This window comes from Arctopsyche grandis, chromosome 11 (genome assembly GCF_051622035.1).
Source record: "Arctopsyche grandis isolate Sample6627 chromosome 11, ASM5162203v2, whole genome shotgun sequence".
NCBI lineage: Eukaryota > Metazoa > Arthropoda > Insecta > Trichoptera > Hydropsychidae > Arctopsyche > Arctopsyche grandis.
In genome coordinates, this window is record NC_135365.1 from 2,751,878 (window position 1) to 2,768,815 (window position 16,938).

The window sequence follows — 16,938 nt, forward strand, 5'->3', positions numbered from 1 at the left end:
AATATGAGACAAATATATGTCAGCGGCTGCCAAAGTGCTAAAACCCCACGTGCTAAATGCACTGCTGTGTGATTTCGCCCTCATCGGTGTTAGAATTATCTTCAAAATGGACATACACGTTAAAAAAAAAACACGAAAACGTGATCGGTGATCAAAACTGAATACTAATTAGTTGTCTTCGGCGGTGGATGGATTCGTTTTGCACAAAAAATGGTTCACTGTTGTTAATTTCTTACAAAAACCATGCCCTATTTTACATGGTTTTTTTATTATTTTTATGTCGTCTTAATTGAAAAATATAAATAATCTTTTTAAATCACAAAACATGTTAAATAGTTGAAATCAAATAAAAAAAACCAAAAAAAAAAACACATGTAATTAAATAAAAAACGAAACCATCGAACAATTTAACGTGGTGGGATTTCAATGCCCGTAAATAAATATTGACAAAATAAAAATTAATTCCAAAGGGAAGCTGTCTTGTAAAAAGATTACATACATAAAAAGGAAAAATTCATTGAAGGCTCTTTTTTCTGACATTAATTTGTCTAAATGACAGTTAAGAGTTTTTCATACTACTACATAATATGTACATGTACAATTCGCGAATTGATCAATTGGTTTGTACCGTTCATAAACCAGCAGCGTGGACTAGTTTGCCAGTTAACCAGCAGCGTGGACTAGTGGTTACCATACTGTGCTTCCGAAGGGAGTGGTCACGGGTTCGAGTCCCACTAGAGTCCCGCTGCTGGCCAGACCTTGGTTTGTGACTCCAGGTCGATCGTTTCTTATTAGAGTTTGGCAATTTTTCTGATTTCCATCCTGTAAAATTGTCATCTCCTTTCCTATCTCTCTTGCAAATCTCGAGTTTCGCTGAGGTTTGCTGATTTGTATTGTAAAAACGCTGCAAAAATTTCTCCATAGATGTCTGTGGATGATGTTTGTATGAATTCGCATTATATACATACTTATATTGATCTATTGTACCTATACACATGCTTGCAATGCTCGTACATATTGTAAAAATATGTAATGATATTTATGTATTTATAAATAATTTAGTGTTTCTTGATCTGTATTAGTACATTCGTCGCTTTGAAGTGATCTGTAAAGACGGTAATTGGATTATTAGTCACATTGCGATCACCCAAAAGACAATTTTTGCAATGAAAATCGCGAATACAAAATATTTGGCACTCGAGTTCTCATTAGTATGATGGACTTTTCGGCTGCCAGATGTTCCGTTATAGAGATTTTATTGAATTTTAGGTGAGCGCTTTGTGACCAATAACCAACGAACCGTAAAGACCAGTCTATATGTTCGATTGAATAAATAAATAAATAAAAATTAACATTGCATTTTTTTGTCATTTTCGTGATATGAACAATTATGAGAATCAGCGAAGTATGCTGCGTAACGTCGCAACTAAATGATAGTTCATTTCAGAAAATAAGCGTAGTTTAAAATGCTAGTGAGTCTTATTGACCACCGGAACCACGTGTCATTTAATTAATTTAATTTCTACTGTACATTGAGACAAGCCCACAGTGCTACGTATAGAAGAACTGTTTTATGAACGGTTTTCAGTCGATTTTATCCAAAATTCACAATAGCTACACATCTTCTTTGAATGCCTTGCCTTTAAATTGGTCATTACATATGCTTTCAAGAAGATGCGATTGGATTGACTTCTAAATTATATAAGTAATATTTAAACGTATAGATATTTCTGTCAATCGCTACTGCTAAATACATACATATGTACATATGTATGCTTGTACCAGTTTAATAACCCAATACAACATTGGACTTGACATTGTGACTTCACAATACTAGTTTGACGTCTTCTTTTAAATATAAACAAGCCGCTGTACACAAGCGTATGGAAGCAAGAATGAAATTAACAATAAATCAAACATACAATTAAAACGAATTGTGGGAAACGTCTTCCACTTCTTAAGCACACAATACTATTACTTCTAAATTTAGTCGACCCCGTCAAGTTCAACGTCCCATTGATTGTTTATATTGATAAAGCTCAGTTCGACTAATGTCCAGCTTCCTTTGCATAAACGGCGATAAAATTAGCATTAGAAGAAGATCTGTTATGCATATTCATATCACTTTCGGTTGACAAAAACTCAGATCTTGGAAGAACCTGATGAAGCTAATTGGACGGAAGCTGATTCGAATCCGATGGCGTTTGATCTCGTTCGCACACTTATCTCCAACACGAATGTTTTCGGTAATTTCAAAATGGGTTCAATTTGAAATAATAAGATAATTCAAGACGCTTTTCCATGGTGTGTAGCATTTGCCGCGCTCTCTGTAATTGAAGGTAATTTCGTGGGTCGCTTCTTCTTTCCATTATTATTTATTATTACGGTTAGATCTGAATCTGGTCTTCATGTCTCCGAGGTGCATATGCGACTTGTCCTGAGATGGTCTTGCGGCTTGGTTAGTTAGTATTCCCGACGAAGACGTTCCCAGCGTGTGAGTGCATTTCATTGGTGGAACGTGCTGTCGGCGAGAGATGGCCTTAGTGAAGATGTCCGATTACGTACTAATAAAAAAACAATAGTAAGAAAACGAAAAAGATGTAGTCTCGAGATGTTCTGGATCGTCTAACTTCCATTAACGTTGCTCAGTTCCGTTTTCTCCAGGGACGAGTGATAACTCACGGCGACTGATCGTTTTTAAGACGGAATAGTGATTGCGTGCGGAATAGTGATTGTTTTTCTTCTCGGTTTCAGATGTTTGAAGATGTGAGAGCGCGCCCGTGCATCTTCGAAGTGTCAATCTTCTTCTAAAAGAGGTAAGAATATCAGTTTACTTCTTTTTGTTGGCGTATCTCTTTTAGAATACGTAGAAAGCTATGGATTCGTCGAGGCACTTTGGACGTGCGCACGCTTTTGTATTGATGAATGTGGTTCAAATTTAGTACAGAAATAATAAATTTCATATACGGCAGAACTCTCAGGATATTTTATTTTATTTAAAAAGAACTATATGAATATCAAAATACGCACAATCAGCAGATACAACAAAATGTCTATACCCTTCAGGTATAAACACAGATTACATAAACACAATCTGCTTTAGATCGTCGACTTTAGAGAAGCTTTAATTAATATTATGTACATACTAGCTGAACCCGGCATGTATTACGCATGCAATTCCCGTTCCCGTTCCCGTTCCCGTTCCCGTTCCCGTTCCCGTTCCCGTTCCCGTTCCCGTTCCCGTTCCCGTTCCCGTTCCCGTTCCCGTTCCCGTTCCCGTTCCCGTTCCCTTTCCCGTTCCCGTTCCCGTTCCCGTTCCCGTTCCCGTTCCCGTTCCCGTTCCCGTTCCCGTTCCCGTTCCCGTTCCCGTTCCCATTCCTGTTCCCGTTCCCGTTGCCGTTCCCGTTCTCGTTCCCATTCCCATTTGTCGGAAAAACGCAGGCAGCACATTTGAACGCAATACATTTGAAATTATTGCGTTGCAATGCAACTCATTCCCGTTTTCCCGTTTCCAATCCCGTTTTCATAGTAATCTTCCCAGACATGCATACAACAAATCCTGAAAGTTCCATCGTAATCGGTTTAGTGGTTTAGGAGCCTATTCGAAACAGACAGGCAGACATTCATTGTACTATTTTTCTACGATTAATAATTTTTATTATGAATAAAATATATACCGCAGACAGAAGAAACAAGGGCCTCTTTTAAACTTTTAAATTTTGATCAAACAATAAAAAATGATAAAACATATACATTGTAGTCAATTTCGAATCTACTTTACCAAAAAATGCGCAAAAAATACACAAATAAATAATCACCTGTCGTAGTCGCCGTTTGACATAGTTTCATCAGATCTTTACTTCTCCACATATACTCATATGTAGTTACTTAAAAATACATGTAGTTACTTAATATATGTATGGAAGAGATATCTGAAAAATATTTGATTTTTGATTTTTAAATGCTTTTTATTATTACGAAATTATGTTCACAATACATCTTATATCTATTTTAATAGCTACTGATCTACTGATCATTTTCTATTTTACAATTTTAATTTAATTTTGTTAGTTATCATAGTATTATATTATTCTAATGTTAATGTCCAGGATAATAGGAAAAAGAGCTCAAAAATTTATTTACAATTCTTTTAAATGCTCATAATACATCTAATACATAATATTAATTAAAGACTCTCTAAAGTCGATGACCTATAGCAGATTGTGTTTAGGTAATCTGTGTGTTATACCTGAAGGGTATAGACATTTTGTTGTAATCACCGAGACTCTTCACAAGTGTGTTAGTATGGTTATTAGTGATTCTGTCATAGAATCTACTGGTTAGTTTGTTAGTAATGTCTGTAACAAACGGAATATTATATATGGCATGCAGTTTTTTCAAGTTAGTACATATATATGGGTGTATTATAAATTATTTTTAGTTCTGAAAAAAAAAAATATAAGTTTGAACATTCTCTTTAGTATTATACAATAATTCAACCACATTGGATCCTTTCGCATAAATAAAAGCAGTCCCAACTTCTTTGTCATTGAACTTGCAGTGTTTTCCTTTTTCCAGATATAATAGCGTACGTATGCAAAGCGTTCAAAGTGCATGTCATTAAATCGACATAAATTATCCTCAAAGCGAAACCCAACACTCTTAGTTGTGTGCAAGTTGTTATTATCCATTAATATAAACGCAGGAGCACTTAAGTTCTATTGAGCAGTGTCACGAGACGCTGGGCCACGTCCTGCGGTGATATCCTTCCAGGACTATTAAATACATATGTATGTATGTACATATGTGCGCACATTCAGGAATGTTGATGTCGTTTCAGGATCGTGTTGTATGGATGTGTGGCAGATTTGCTGCTGTGAGATGCTGGCGCTAGCATGCTGCTGCCGGACGAGACGTACGAGCAGTGCTCAAGCAATTGTCGCCAACTGCTGGAGCTGCTGCGCGACTACGACCAATTCCTCAAGCGCAACCGCATCAGACCAGACTTCTTCTGCCGCCACAAGGAGAAGATGCTGCTGCAGAAAACACTCAGGTGCTTTTAAATGACGTGGCAAGCTTTGGAATCAACCATCAGCATGATCTGAAGGTCTTCCACTGCTGGATCCAATCTTCTACCAATTCCTGCCTCTTTCGTATAACTTTCATTTCCATTCAAATTGAATCTAGAAGCTAAAGCTTAATACCAAGTTATGTATAAAATTTGGTAAGCATCCGTCAACCGACAGTGGCAGTTTACTCTTGTTCGATTTTTCGTCCACTATTTTTTTTCGGCCCCTTGAACATGTGTGCTCTTCACAAAAAAATCAAGTATAATTCTTGTAACAATGTGATGAAAATAAAAATAAATCACTAAATTTAATAAACCGGAAGTGGTATTTTTTCCCACTTAGGTCAAAAATGTTGTGGCCACTATTCTTTCCACACCCCTGAACGTGTCAAGTTGAAAATTTATATTTGTATTCTTTATGCATTAACTTAGAGCTGATAAGGTTTTGATCAGAATTCGTGAACCGGAAGTAGTATTTTATTTTAAACAATATTTCATTATTTTATTTTGATCTTTTAGTATTTTTATTACATACCTCCTTTGGGTTTCACTTACGATTACAATTCAGGAATAAGTTTTTCCTCTTATCCGATCGTTTTCATACTTTGCCATATTGTTCATTTTGGTCATCAATATAAGTAAATGGATCCTCTGCCATTACGATAGTGCAAAAATATCGTGTAAGACGCGTTTGAAATTTGAATTTCTGAAAAGTGCCTGACGTCTATCCAGTTCTTAGTTTTAAACATAGATGGCGGTAGTAGAATAAAATTATTGGTATTTTTATTCAAAATAATAATTTTATATACAAATTATAGAAGAGTTATGTTTTTAAAAAAACTTTGTTTTAACCATTTAATTGTATCTGGTGAGGGGTAGAAAGCCTTGAGAAAAAAACAGCCCGTAGAATTTCAAAACATAAGTCAAGTATAAAAACATATTTCTTTTACATTTACAACTTAAAATTTGATACTCCTATAGTGCGTGGTCTTGTGCACATTCGGTTTTTTATTTGTGTAACATTTTTATGTCATTTTAATCATACGCATATACCTCTCACCCATGTTTGTAAGTATATACATATTTTGATATTGCGAAGAGATCATTCTATTCACTAGAGGTAGGATAGTCACAGTGCTATCCATTGTTCGGCAAACCTTTAACAATGCATTTACAACCTTTGAACAATACACGCCCCCCCCCAGGCTCCGGTGACTACTATTCACGAAGGCCTACCCCCACCCTTCGGAAAAGGTGCATAAAGCGACAATCAATTATTTCGTGGCGTGGGAAGTGAGCCTTCATAAATAGAATGTTACATAAATATAAACTATCTATACATTAAAATTTAAAAAATACATTGATCAAAAGTGTATATTTTTATTCAATCATATAGCAATATATTGTCTTCATAAGCACTTCGTTTTCAAAATTTTCCGTATGAACAGGATTAATCCCTTGAAAGTGCAGCACAACGATTAGACATATAGACACATTTACCCACATATCTGACAAGGTGCCGATACTAATGGCGAGCGAAACTTCTAATGGCCCGTTTACACACACGCGAACATAATCCTTCGAACACGAAGACGACCAATCAGAGCATTCGAAGCACAGAATCAATAATGAAGAGAGTTGTTTTGTGATTACAGAGCGGCGGAAGCTTCGGTACCATGGAGCAGAACCTATCATCGAAAACGCAGGGGCAGTCGATCATCAGGATCAACAGGTAACTTGTTTTAGTACTTACATATGTATATTACCATAACATCACATTATAAACGTACAGACTGATATTAAATGTAAAGTAGGCCGATTTGGAATAGAGGAATCTCACCAATTGAGACAGATAATATCATCAGACTGTGACAGGAGATTTAGATCTGTCACCATTATATGATACTAGTGAATAGCCCGATGAAATATCATCGCATGGGTATAAAATTATTATATACCCGTATAAAACTAAAAAAAAAATCCGGAACCGGAACCGTTATTTTCGTTGACTCTCATAGATAGTTTTCAATTCTTTATTTGTAATAATTTTCAATTCTTTATTTGTAATAATTTTCAATTCTTTATTTGTAATAATTTTCAATTCTTTATTTGTAATAATTTTCAATTCTTAAAGTTAACGTTAACAAAATGTAATATTTTCCGATTATACACAAACGGTCATTGACCTCGTAACGTTGAATATTATTATTACACATAATAAATTACGTGCATATACATATGATTTGTATTTACAACACGTATTCTGGGCGAGGATATGGCGTTTGGCGCGGGCACGTGAGGACATTGCGTTTGGATCGGAGGGTCCGAGGTTCGATTCCCGGCGCCCGCGGTGAATGAAATCAATTTTTTTCTCGAATATCGTCAAAATATAAATAATTTAAATTATAATTTTAATTTAATTGAAAATATATATATAAAAAAATGGTTCAAAACCTCGCTAAATGAAATTATTAAAATTACGTATTTTTATATGGCGAGAAGGAATATTTCAATTAATGTTTAACAACAAAAAAAGGGCGAAATGAAAAATTGGATTTGGCGTGATGTCCGTGACCATTAGCTCAATTTAGACCTACGTATATTCAGGCTATTGGGGTGATCGGTTCGAGTCGCGACAAAGTCGTCTCGTCGAAAAATGAATTTATTGATTTTTATCGATTCATTCATTATGTTCGGCGAGAGTTAGGACACACACACACACACACACACACACACACACACACACACACACAGATTACCGTCTTTATATATATGATTGACAGTGGTATAGTGGGGCGGGCACGCCAATACTTCTTTATCGAGCCGGAGCGCATCCCTCTATTTTTATTACAAGGTTTTTATTGGTTTCACTTAGTCAATTAGTCTGACAAATTTCCTATACTCTTCTGATCGCTTTGAAACTTTGCCATTTTGTGAGGCTTGGCCGCCGATAGAGATTTCAATTTTGTCCGCTAAGTCGATGGTGAAATATAATCGTAATAAACACGTTTAAGATTTCAAAAATTTTGGAGATGGTGACGGCTAACCCATTGTCAATAGCCAGTCTAGTTTGTTTGACTTTCCGCCCCCCACTCGTTTTGTCAGATTTTAATTGTTTAAATGCCTATAACTTTACCATTTTTACACTATATCTTATAAAATTTGCATTATAGGCTGTCATTATCTCTCATATGGGTCTACGTGACGAGACAGAATGTTAAACGACAGAAAACGCAAATATCGGAAGGCAAAGATCGAAAATCGAAAGATCTTAAGTCGAAAGATAAAAAAAAAATGGTGCATGGTAAACGGTACATACTCACGTACATATTTACTTAATTTGCGCGAGCAGGATACAACAGGAACAAGAGGGACAGGCTTTTCCTCCCGTATTAATGTGCGCGCGCAGAATACGGGAGGAAAAGCATGTTCCTCTTGTTCCTGTTGTATCCTGCTCGCGCAAATTAAGTGAGTATGTACCGTTTACCATGCACCATTTTTTTTATATCTTTCGACTTAAGATCTTTCGATTTTCGATCTTTGCCTTCCGATATTTGCGTTTTCTGTCGTTTAACATTCTGTCTCGTCACGGAGATCGCTCTCATATATATTTTTATCTCACTAATAGGTTATATAATGAATGATAAAAATATGTTTTTATAAAATTGAAATGATGTTTTTATAAAATTGTTCCTTGGCCAAGTCGTTCTCGCCGCTTGTTTCACGTCAAACCACATGTCAAAAATTGGAATTGTCAAAACTCCGTTGTTGTCATAGTGAAATAGAAAATAGAAAATGCATCCAAACATTTTGTTATAAAACTAAGCGAGGTATATTCCAAAAAAAATGTTATCGAAACCAGGCCCAGATAGTAGTTTTAGTATTGTGTCACCGATTTCGTTTGACAGTCATCGGTGAATACATACACAACCTTAAATTTGTAAATCAATCTATTTCTACAGTCATCATCCACGATCAGTTTCCGATTGCTTTGATCAGTTTCAATTTTCTCCAGCATATTTACATGCTGCGATGACTCAGAAACTAGTTTTAGTATTAAGTTAATTTTAAATTACACAAATAATAATTAGATTTAAAAAAAACCCATTTATATTTTTTAATATTTATCTTATTATATTTTCACACTTTTCAAAAAAAAATAATATTGGCCAATTCAAAAAAAAAATAGGCGAGGGGTGGGAGGGGTGCATAAGTTGAGCACCCCGGCACTTCTTTTTTCAGATCTACATTAATGATATAATATCCATAAATGTCGATTTACGGCAACTTTTCATGACACTATGGCATAAATGAAAAAAATCATCATCTCCATAATATTGTACGTAATCAACATCAAAGATTATGAAATTCGACCAATCATTGATAAAATACGTAGAGCGCATGCTCAAAATAGTCTAAAATGGCGTCTGTGTTGATTGCGCATGCGCACTATTCATCTATTGCGATTCATAAAACTGTCATTTTAGATTTCTATGGCATGCGTCGTATTTACGGCATGTATGGAACGGCATGCCACTGATAATTATATACCTGCATATTATACTGACTTCGTGCTTTTATTTATGCGATTATGAGGGAATGTCACCGCGTAATCGATACCTCCTAGCACTTGTAGGGCTTTGTCGGTGATTCTCGAGGTTAAATAATCGACATGTGTGTGTGTGTGTGTGTGTAGTCGTTGGACAATTTGCTTTATGCGCAGTGGTCCGGCATTATAAAATACGAATAGAGGGTGAGTCGGATTTATGGTGTGGCCATTAAAACAAAACGCTGCGATGTGTGCAGAGATGTTATCCGCGGTTGGCTGTCATCGTATAGTGGCGCGCTCTTCGCCAAGGACTCCCCCCTTATCCGCGATGAATAAAACAGCACTTCAATTGGACGAGCAAACAGACCCCCTCCTCGTCGTGGCGGTCAGTGGTGGCCAAACTTATCGGTTTTGAGGTAGGAACAAATTGGTAGTGAGGAAGTCTACGGCAGATGATTTAGACAAACTGTCGCACCGTCGATGAACCAACAAATTGATTACAAAAAAAATATTGAAATTCTAATCGATTGAAAATCGATGGAATTTTTTATGCTCTGGTGGATGAAGACAATGATTACAGAAGAAAAACTTCTGAAGTGTATATATGTACAACATGCTAGATAAAAAGGTTCGGTTTGTAAAATATTTATCAATGTATGAGCCAGCAGTTTGGCTTAGTGGTAGCGTATATATTTAGCACCACTGAGGTCAAAGGTTCGAGTCCTCGCCACTGCTGGTTAGATTTGGGGGTTTTGTGACTCCAAATCGATCGTTTCTCTATCAGAGTTTGCCAATTTTATCTGATCATTGCTGAAACGGTTCCTGAAAATTGGTATTAGTTCTAATCCTGTTGTCACAAAAATCTGCCTGTGTATAATTTGTAATAATTATACACAGTAATCTGAAATCTATAGATATCTCTATAATTTCGTATTTATTATATGTATAAAAATTGTATACAAAAAAAATCTAAAAATAATCCATAGATGTCTCTATGATTATTATTTCTGATTAATTTTTATATGCTATATATTCTGATTGTATATGTATGTATTACTGTATTTCTGATTTCTGATTGTTTATGTATTCTGTATTTCGTTAACGTACACCCGTCGCATTGGAGCAAATCTGTAATGGCGAGTGTATATTGATTTGTAACAATAAAATAAATAAAATATGTATGTATGTTGCAGTCGAAGTGTATTCAAATTCGAATACAATTCAACCAGTAAATTATTTATCTACAAGTGCATATAAACTTTCATCAATGTGCGCCAGTTGTAATATATGTAACAGTTGAGTTTTGACAGCTCAGATGCTTTTACGAATGCTTTAGAATTCAATAATGATTTAGAATTCAAAAGTATCGGATTATGATAACTCTAAGTATGTGTTTAAAATAAAAATGTGACTTTCCAACTCAATTTATTAGTCGAGCGGCATTTTCACAAAAATCTAACCAGAACTAAGTTGAATTGTAGTTTCAGTTGTAGTATATTTTGACCAGTTGGAATGTAGTTCTCCATATGAATCAACTTACTTGGGTTAGACGGGATATATTCCAACCAGTCAAAATATATAACAACTGGAAGATACACTTCAACTGTAACATATACACAACTGATTGAATGTTTTGACTTCATTATTACAAACTTTTCTCGAACGAAATACGAACTAAAATAAACGGCCTTAGTTATTTTGCATTAAATTCGAGATTTCGACCATAAATTGCACATATTGTAAGATTTATTTAAGTGATCAAATATTTCAATTAAAAACTGATGTATTTTTTAACAATGAATCACAACTCAAGTATTTTCTTTACTAAGTGAATCGTGACATTCTAGCTACTGACATTTTAATCATGACATCTATAGCGGTCATCCGCGGGCAAATGGTTAATGAAGGGTGGGCTTTATTTTAATCAACTTACTCTCTTCTGTAAAGAAGTTTTACTTTTGAAGTATTCCCTTTCTCTCTCTTGTACATTTCTCGTAAATCGCAGAAACATCCTGAAAAGGAAATAATTGAGCCAATTTTGTTACATACGTGTTTAAGAATAGACCTAATTGTCTAGTTATTTTTTTTATTTTTCAAAACAAATCATTAAGCCATTTAGTATTTACTCAAAGTAGATCCATTAGTAAAATATAATGTCTGTTCCAAATTAACATATTGACAAAAGTGGTTCAACAAAGGAATTTAGACACAAATAACACAAAGAATATTTCAATCACATGTACTTACATACATTAGCAATTAATACTCAATAAAGCGTTTCTCTAAAATTGCTTTTGAAATTAAACGTGTAACGAAACTTCGCAATGCTGAAACATTGCATGAACTCGAGTGGAGTGCTGAGAAATTTAACTTCTATAGTATCTGCTGTACTCTTAGACAGGTTGTGGTCGACATCTTGACTACCCCTGGAGTGTACATTGTTCCCTCCGGAACGATGAATCCACTCTTTGCTAACTTTGTATTGAATCGGGCTATTTTTTTTACCAACAGTGGCATTTCAATGCCGCCAACCTTTCAAAATATCGCATGCGAATCTCGTATCGTGTGGGAATTCCACGTGTGGTTTCCATCAGATCTACATATGTATATCAATCGAATTGGGAAGATGCATACACGTGTTAATTTGTACACGTTCGATTGGTTAGTAAATATCAATATCATTCAATGGAAATCAATCAACCTTTTTGAATCCTCACGTTTGGAATTTGGCAATATCTGGAGGGAGCAAAGTTATATTTTTCAACATTTACAACTTAAAAGTTAAACCCAATGCGCCTTCCTGGCCAATAAAAAATTTTACAGAGCATCATAGAGACATCTATAGATACATTTTACAATTCAGAAATTCGATATTCAGTAGAACCTCGATTATCCGGTTTGTTAAAAACAAACACAAATTTTAGGATTTTGCTGCTTTGAAATCCATGAATCAGTTGTCTTCAAAATTCAATACTCAAAGGACGTTTGTATGTTGAAAATTTGATGACGGTTTCAATATTTATTTTTAATATTACCAATATGGAAAAGAAAAAAATAAAAATAAAACGTGTTGTATTATTAAAAGACAAATTAGATATACATATATGTAAAGCGGTGTCTTAGGACATTTTTTGTCTATTACGATTAATTTTTACCATTGTAATGGCGGACGTCATTTCCCACTTATTTATATTGATTATTACCAAACCGAGCAAAATGGCAAAGTTTGAAAATGACCGGATAAGAATCCAAACTTCGTCACACGACAAAATCGTTTCCGAACTAAGAAGAGGTTAGTAAAAAAATGCTTTATTTAGTTTTAATTGCTTATATAAGTATGTACATATGTGGTTGAAATATTCTTGGTGTTCTTTGGTGTAAATTCCTTTGTTGGAACCACTTTTGTCAATATGTTAATTTGGAACAGACCTTCTATTTGCCTAATGGATCTACTTTGAGTAAATACTAAATCGTTTAATGATTTATAATAATAATACATTTGGGGATTATTTATATGTAAGTAAGTGTTTTAAATTTTTGATGAAAAATTCCATATAAATCGTGTCTAAAATCGAAATCATACAAATTTGTGCTGAATAATGCACTCAATTTTTATAATAGACACTTTAGCCACAACACAGAAAATGTTTTGAGTGTTATTTCATTAAAATAACGGTTTAGAATCGTGGTTAGTGCATTACTTGTAAAAAATCGGTAAACAGTTAAACCCAGACAGTTAACGGTCGAATCGCACTCGACATTCAAAATCGACTTGCGCAATAATAAATAATTCGAAAGACTCGACTGCGAGCTCCCTTTTTTATTCTATCTTAATGAATAGCCATTCATAATGACTCTCAAATGTTCATATCTAATATATAATTTGGAAAGAGACTTTGTATATATGTATATATGTATGTATTTATTTATTTAAAGTTTTTTTGACCAATGTGGCATTATAGGAAGAACCTAATGCGCCAAATAATAAAATATTAAAATAAAATAAGACAGGGAGAAAACAAAAAATATGTGTATGAGAAAACAAAAAATGTATGTATCCTTCGTTCGTTCGTTCGTTTTTTTTTTCGATCCATAGGCGCCGATTCGATTTTGGGATGCGCAGCTCGTGACGGAAAATTCTCAGGGGGGCGCAGAGGGCGTAGCCCTAGACGGCAAATGCTCAGGGGGGCGCAGAGGGCGTAGCCCAAGACGGCAAATTATCACGGGGGCCCAGAGGGTGTAGCCCTAGACGGCAAAGGCTCATAGGGGCGCAGAGGGCGTAGCTCTAAACGGCAAAGGCTCACGGGGGCGCAGAGGGCATAGCCCTAGACGTCAAAGGCGCTGTAGGGCGCAGAGGGCGTAGCCTTAGACGGGCTACTACGGTCTATTTTTTTTTTTTATAAAATGTTTACTATTAGATTAGTCATGTTTAAGCGGTGTATATTATAAATACCGAGCGAAGCCGGCTAATACAGTATGTAATATAATAAAAAATAAATTTCAATCGAATGTTTAAAAATCGCAAGTACGAATATTCGAAAGGCATAATAATTTGATTCAATTAATCCGTGCGAATTTTACCTTTGATTTATGTTTGGCGTATTCGAATTAATTACAACCTTGCAGATGCAGATTTGTGTTACAATTATTCATCGACTACTGTGCAACAGGTCAGGGGCTGGCAAACTTTTTCCAGCTAATTACTTCATGCTAATTTTGTACGTTAAATTATTTTTACGTGTGTGCGGTTTATCGCCTTACTGTTAGAAGTCAAATGCCCGTTCCATACTTAACTAGAGACAATGGTTTATTTAAATTAGTCAGAACATTGTTTTCAAAAGAAGCCCAGTCACCTTTGAAAGCAATAAAGCAGTACTACTGCAATAATATATTCTGACTTGACAGTGCGATCTTTTATTTTAATTGTTTTCTCTAGTCGGTGAGCTATAATATACGAGTATGTAGCTATTAAATAAATTGATCCAGGTTTTGTTAAGTTGTTTCAAATTCAACGTCATCAGTTTGGTGAGATTTAACTGTTATTATTTTGTACCAATATTGTGCCCGTTGATATTTCAACGAGTGCTTTTGAAAAGGAATTAATAAATAAACCACACTCGAGGCTATTGTCGCTAGTAGTTTCAGAACGCCCAGCCCTTGGAGTCAATTCAAATCGCCCCCCTACTTCACCTCCCCCCTAATATCCCCCTAATTCCGTTCCCGCATGTCCTACCATTATCTGTGACACGGTACGACCTTCTGCATTTTTAGAAACTTTTAATAATCGTAATATTTATTTTTTGAAATCATACTTGTCCATGTAAAAAAACATACATCCATTCATTTTCAAACTGAAAATTGGACTTACGCCACTTTCAAATATAGCGGCTCATATAATAAATGATAATAAGTTGCCTAGTATTTCTAAATTTTAATTATGGAATGAACAATTATTTATAATTGGTTAAAACTTTTGAAGACTCCGAACTATTACGATCTTTGTTCATTTGGTTAAATTTCAAAGAAGCTGTGCGATCAAATCTGTTTAAAATTTTTAAAAAACTGTTAATGAGTGAGGTTAAGAAATTTAGACGAAAGGGGTTTTTCTCCAATCAGTTGCGCAACTTATTGGGATGATTCATCACTAGTAAAGTTAGTAGCAGTAGTATTGAATCTGTCATTAACTGCAGTTTGGTTTTTAAATAAAATAAATATTTGAAAACTACATCATATTTTGAGTAATTGTCGAATCTTATTTTGAAGACATTTTTTGATTCAAATGATGAGCTTTTTCGATAAATCATAAAAATATTTCAATTTTAAATATGTAGTTCCATTTCTGATTTAAAATATAATTTTAAAGTTATTTTTAATATACAACCCCTTTACAACCAATAGATTAAACTTTCAGACTTCCATCAAAAGTCATATTAGTATTAAAAAAATAAAATAAAAAATTGTACGCCACAGTGAAGACCAATCTACAGAATATAAATGCACTAAATAAACTATTATAATAATAACAATTCACAAAATAATTAAAAATCACTAAACTTTCAAATGAATGTAATGTATCTACCTAAACTTTCAACTATATAAAGTCTAATTATTCATTATATCGAATTGCTTGACCCAAGTTTATGAGCATTCATCACAAAAAATGCGACATTTTCACACAGTTTGATGCGTGTGAAAACAGCCTTTAGATATAATATATTATACACACGTCATATTCATCAATTAATTTAAGTTAGCACATAATATAAAGCCGGCAGTTTTGACTTCCGATCCGTGTTTGTTTTAATTAAAGCCAATATCAATTAATTCGGAAGTGCCACGATTTTCACATGGTTATTACTCGAACATATTACAATATATGTATGTATAATTTTTGGAAAATTTACGACATAACGGGGGTATAATTATATGAATTTTGCCCACTGTTGTGACGTCGTCGTTCCCAAAGGAAAAACTTGGACTTTTCGCACGAGCACAATCTGTGTGCGAATCAGACATGGCACCAACCCATTATTCAATGGTGGAATCGTCTGTCAAACGAGATGAGTTTCAAATGGATACTGTGAAAATATGTATGTACGATCTCATTGAAAAGTCACGGTTTCCCACCGTGTTTGCTGCAAGTAGCTACATACATACCGAGAAATGCTGATTTATCTTTGTGTTTATTTATTTGTATTTTGGTTTTGTCCTTGTTGATGTTGGGTGGTTTTCATTTGAGTTTGAAACTATTAAAAAGGTTGTTGGAGAAGAATGTGGTCCTTTAATTACATTTCGGTCAAATTTTCAAACTTTAATGACGTATTAGTATAAGTACAGGATTCTAAAGTAAGAAAAAGTAACCCTTTGGATCAAATCATATACCGTCCCTGCTCACCGAAGTATGAACACACGTTTCTTGAGGCTATTTTGTGTACCTGCTCTCGTTTTGAATAACAAATTCATATTTTAAAAGTATAAACACTTAAACTTCCTTGAAAGATATTGTAGAAATGCAGGATAAAAAATATTTTCGTTTCAATCTTCGTAAGTATTTTTTTTATTCGAAAGGAAGCAAACGTCTATACTGACGGGATTTCAGAAAACAGTGTGCTTCTACACTCAATTGGGGTTTAAAATATTTGTATGAACAACACTGCACCAAATACTTTTTAAATAAATACAATAGAATACTACGCATTGTTTACAAAAAAAATGAACCCAAAATATCATATATACTGTTTGCTACCAATATTTTCTCTAGGCAAATTAGTCTCTGAGCATTTAGCGCCATCTATTGAAAATGTATTTATTAGCTTTTCTA